Raw genomic sequence first — 5942 nt, 5'->3', positions numbered from 1 at the left:
CTACCAGGAAACAAGATGCGTGTTATGTACGATGAGAAAAAGAGCAGGAAATGTTTAGTAAGCTATCCAGTGAAAAAAATCCTGAATAATAAATCTCTCCAAAACAAAAATGGAAACGGGCAATTGGATATTCTAGGAGGAGAGAAAGAAGGATAATTCATCATATAAATAATTCATTGCAAGTTTTAGCAGCCGGCGCTGCCATGCATTTGGTATGGAAGACAGATGACACTGGGGGTGCTTGTGTGTGCGCTTAATTTTGTGTATACACAATTTTTTTGCTGAATTATATGGTTCTCATTGTGGTGCAGATCTGAAGATCTGTTATCAGCAGCCCATTGAAAGGCATTTATTGCTTGGAAGAGAGTACTGTTATTTTTTAACATCATAAACTGAGGTGCTAACCCAGCCTTACCGATCGATGCTGCCTGATAACCCAGACTGTGATGCGTTTTAGTTATGCAGCATCACACAGAGCTCACTCTCCCAGAAGAGGGATGGGCGGGACAGCAGGGGCCTCCAGAGGCATCTTGGAAGCCTCTGGCTTGGGAGCTGCCGCTGCCTTCCCCAGAGGAGCCACACAGGAGCAGCCGGGTGGAACCTGAGCAGCAACAGCACCCAGGAAGGGCTAAAACCAAATGCTGTGAGCATGGAGATCATGCTCCTACTTCCAGCAGGAATACTGGTGTTGCCACAGGTTTCATCTGAGGAAGAGGGGTTTTTTTCCGCCCTTAAGGGAGCAGGTGGGTGCTGCCTGAAGCCATGACCTGTGACAGAGGTGACAGCCTTGTGGTGCTGGGCAGAGCAGGAACCGGAGCCAACACCTTCCCCTGTGTGCTGCTGCTCCGTGAGCACAGCCAGGCACAGAACCCAGCATGCATGGCTGGCTCCCTGCTAGCCCCAGCCCTGGTTTCTTTTCCTAATAAGAGGCATTTTCCTCCCTGTGTGCTGAGGGAAATCAAAAGCACGTGCAGTGCTTGGCGCACCGCTCACGACGGAACCCAGCGTTTGCGCTGCGGGATGGAGCGAGGCACCCAAGAGCACAGCCCTGTTCCACAGCACCACAACTCCTCCAGGCTTCACCCAGCTGCAGGGCAAGCTAAAGCACTGCCACCGACCCAAAGAAATTACACATTTGGGCTGCCTTCAACTCATTACTTGCCCATTTTATCCAATTATGTTTTATTTATTAAGCTACTCTGCAAACTCTCCTGGCGTTGACTGTTTTACACCTTCAGTGCATTTTTTAAAATCCTACTGTTTTATGAACTGATTAACAAGACTTACTGCTCCAACAGCACAAAAATACAATACAAATCCAAAATATGGTCCAATTGAATCAAGAATCCAGCATTGGATTTTTCATATCACCATTGGAAAACACCTGCTGATCCAACTGGTTTTAAACACTACTGCAGTACTTGTTTTATTTTGCCAAATACAATATATTATTATAAATCAGTTTGAAGATGAACAACTTCATTCTAAAATCCCAAATATGAATGTGAAAAATAATGACAAGCAGAGCTTTCATGCTCCAAGCATTATTTCTTAATCATAACTTCATTCTACCGAGAAAGAAAAACTATGCTACTTTGCATAATTTAAATAATCTAATCTGCTTTCCAGATAAAATTATTAACAAACAATTGATTTAATCTCAAGTGCCCAACAGACCCCGTAAACTCTGATGCCAAATATCTATTCTTTTAATTAAAACAAATGAATTTAATAAAGATGACTGGAATGGTAATTAGAGCTGTTATGAAGTATAGGCTACTTTGATCTAGAACACACAGCCTTTAATTCTTGTGTGAAGGTGTTCCCACAGACACAGCCCAGACCCGAGCTCTTGTTATATTCCTGTCTTCAAAGAAGAATTGTTTCAGACATGTCACTGCAAAGTGTCGGCTTAAGTCACTATTTTCCCACCCCAATTTACACACTCACAGAATGGAGCAACAAGAATGAACTATTCAAAATATGGCACTTGAAACTAAATGCTAAATTTTTAAATTTTGCTTTGTATTTAATGGTTCACACTCTTACCTTCAGCTCTGCACATGTGTAGGCAAATAGGATATTCTGCTGCTCATAAATCCTTGGTGCAAGAGCACTAATTGCAGTTTTTAGGGCCAGTTTGAAGACTCCATAAGTGGTTGCCTGTGAAATGCAAAAGGCAGCAAAACCTAGAAGACTGGAATGGGTTTGAAGAGCTGATTTTGGGTTTGTGTGGTGGCAACTGATCGAGAAGGGTTCACTTTTACTCAGGACAGACAGGGAAGTCTGTGATGTCCTAATTCCTTCCAGGCCACTGAGAAATCCACAGCATCGACCTCCTCTACTTCTCCTTCCTCCCTCCAAGTGAAGACCAGCCTTTGACATCCTCAGCTTCTGGTTAACCAGTGGCACCCAGGATTCCCAGGAAATTGGAATATGCAATTTACTGAATAGACAGAAAACACCAAGAAAGAAAGAAAGAGAAAAGGGAAATTATCATTCATTCACCAGTGATACCATTACTGGGAGAACCCGAAACACAGCAGAGCTAAGATTTGATTCTCTGTCATTACTGACAGGGAGCAATGAGAGAACAAACCTTTCTCCTCCGGGAAGCCCCAGGTTTTAACTTTGTCCATTTTCAAGGTCTACACTACAGGCTGTAACAACACAAAGAGAGGTTAAATTAAGCCTGGTGCCACATCTGGCTACCGCAGAACTACAGCCAGCACTCAGAGCACACATCCAGCTCTGTTAGAGCACACATGCTGCTTTTTTCCTACCCGAGTGCATGCAGCAGCACTCAGCAATTAGCAGGGATGTTTTGTGTGCTGGCACTCACATGCACACAGCAGAGGAGAGCTCCAGGCAGTGACAGGGTGGGATGGCCAGCTACAGAACGTTCTCCTAAAGGCATTACTGAAGGCAAGCTCATCCTATATAATTCAGAATAAAAGCTCATCTGACTGGTTTTTGTCTCACAAAGCGAGAAACGCCATGGCATGAGGCAGGAGGCCTTGCTTGGTGCTGGCTGAAATTAAAGCCTCTTCAGAACGAACACATTTTTTGGTTGGTGGCAGAGCTTAAAATAAATGTGATAGCAAGCGAGTCTAACTCAGTTTCACCTTACCCCCAGGATGTCCCACCAGGATGGGTGGCAGGGAACAGAGGTGTGCTGCAAGGACTTGTCTGTCCCACCAGGAGGTGACATCAGTGGCATCCATTCCCTGTGCTTTCCATGCAGAACGTGACTCGTGGCCGCCCCAGGCTGTGATGGGTGCCTGCGCCACCCGTGCTGCAGGTAAGCACCACAACCTCATGGCCACAGTGTTTACACTGCTCCCTCTGCTATTGCTGGAGCACTTGGATCGCACAAATAACAAATGGGCTTCTAAAAACGTGGTTTTAAAAGCTTTTGAAGCACAAGGCTGAGAAGTGACGTGCGCACCAAAATTAGCAGAGCAATGATGTGTAGCTGGACCTCTGAATTTGTGGGTTACACCTTTGCAGACTAAGACATGCTTCATTCTGCTTTCTTTGCCACACTCCAAAGTTTTATTAGCTGCCTTTTAGGTAACTAAGTTTAAGGCTGAATACTTTTCCTTTCCACTCCTCAATGTTCGGAGTTTTTTCCTTTTAGACCACTAAGGAAGTTTTCCACTGCTTTGATTTCACATGGATTTAGTAACTAAGGGGTGTAGTTATTATAATTAAATATGAGAAGCACACTAAGGGACAGATATATTTGAGGGAATGAGTGCTAAAACAGTTCTGCAAAATAAGACAGTGACAAGAAAATTAAAACATCAGTGAAAGCTCCAAGCACTTCTAGCTGCAAAAACATTTCCTTTTTCCACATCGTTAGCACTGAACATTTCCTGTTACAAGCAAGAGCTTAGGAAGCCAGGCTTGCTCAACTCACCCCTGTTACTGAAACAATCCAATAAAAAACAGGTCTATGGCCTATTTTCCAAGCTCCACGCTGGAGCTTGATCCCTCAAACACGAGCTCCATCTGCTGGGCTTTCCCAAAAAGTCGGAGCATCCATCCAGCCCTCCACGGGGCCAAATACACGCGCCCATGATGGGAATTTCACCCATTACTTGCTTCAGGGGATTGATTCCGTCCTCGGGGTTAAACCCAGAGGTGCAAACAGTTCCAAGGAACTCAGAGGACCGACCATCCAGCATCAGCCCTTTGCTGCAGGGCTGGTCTTGCTTCGGAAACTAAAGCTGCTTCAGTCTCCTGAAAAAAGCACCCAACACCCTTTGAGACTTCGCTGGGGGTCCTGTTCAGCCACAGCTCCCTGTACTGAAGGGCAAAGCCTCCCATTGCCAAAAACATGTCTGCAGATGTTTTGGCTACCCAGTGGCATCTCAGATGGCACTGGGTGACTGTTTTCAGATGGCAAAGTGAGCCAGGTGTGACACAAGGCAAGCAGGGACAGCACAGAGCTTCATCGATGGGAGACAGCACAGCTCAGGAAGGACAAAGTTCCCAAGTCTGCACTCCAGGATGTTATCACAGTTTTAAATCCTCTCTTACAAAACACGGTGTCCTGTGAAAGACATTTTGCTGTGCCTAAGTAGGACATCTCCTCCAGAGATCTATAATTGCTTCCCGTCTCGAGTGAGGAGATGATAAAGCCCAATGCAGCAGATTACAAGTTTATTGTAATAAATTGCATTGGCCAGGAAAGCAAAATTTAAAAACACACAAGATTGAAATGATAGAGAACACAATTATGCAAAGCTTCAGGCCCAACATCTTATGTAACTGCAGGGATTTGTGTCTGCCTCAAGAACACGGCGTGTGGGAACGCACGTACCCCGTTTGCCTTCGGAAGCGCTCCTGGTCTGAGCCTCCCCAAAGTGGGCAGGGGAGCAGGATCCATATGGATACAACTTCAGGCATGCATGTGGAGGCCACCAGCCCCTCTGGTGTGTCTGTTTTTCCACAGCACTCACACATTGTGAGGAGCAAAAGGCACAACAGACACGCTTCTATTGATTTGCCATTCCCCAGTAGCCGAACGCATCTGAGCTATTCAAAGGAAGTTGTTTGCCACTCTGGAGAAGCTGCTTGTTAGAAGGTGGGCAATTAGCAGGAAAAAATGAAGCAGAAGAAGCTGAGGGTCTGTGTGTGGTCCCCAAGAAAGCCCATGGGACAGCTTGCATCAAGACATCAAGAAATCTGTACAGAAGAGCAGACTACCAAAGGGCCAAGGAGGAATTGATGGGATGCATTTAATTAATCTTTGCTGTCATTTTTACAACTCCAGCTGGAGGAACACAGGGAATCAAGTGAATCAGAGAGCATGGAAAAAGCACCCCCGAACTAAGGCTGGAAATGCTTTTGGGGTGTTACTATTCCAAATGGAATTGTTTGCTTGAAGATAATTATCTTTCTCAGTACCAGCCTTAATTGTACAAGCCTCAGTTGCAGCAGCCTTCATTGCACAAGCCAATGAAATATTTTCCAGCCCCAGTTTCTTCTCCCACTTCTCCACACACATTTATTGCCTGTAAATACCCCAACAATCTGTTACACCTACCCCAAGGACAAGTCCCAGAAAATAAGGCCATCCCCTACCTGGCAATATCCCCAGTGTTGCTGAGAAAATGGGTCTTCCAGGGCTCCTTTCTAAGATTTGCCAGGGCTGGCTCAGCAAGGAGAAAAGGAAAGGAAGTAGAATTTTAAAACCAGGCAAAAGCCAAGCAGGAAACACACCTCTTAGAAGCCACTGATTTTTCCATCACCATCAGGATGTTTGAAAGCAGGGTTAGATGCAGCACATTTATTTTCCAATGGCAGTTTATTCCTCTTAAAGAACAAAGATGGAGCACTAGAGAGAGAGATGGCTTTAGCACCAGGTGCTTCCTTAATTCATCCCACTTTTTCAGGGAAGCTAGAGTGGTTCCTCTGTTTAGCCATGAAGATGA

Source organism: Zonotrichia albicollis, chromosome 5 (genome assembly GCF_047830755.1).
Source record: "Zonotrichia albicollis isolate bZonAlb1 chromosome 5, bZonAlb1.hap1, whole genome shotgun sequence".
In the NCBI taxonomy this organism is placed as follows: domain Eukaryota; kingdom Metazoa; phylum Chordata; class Aves; order Passeriformes; family Passerellidae; genus Zonotrichia; species Zonotrichia albicollis.
The sequence above is the reverse complement of the archived record's forward strand: the minus strand, read 5'-3'. Positions refer to the sequence as shown.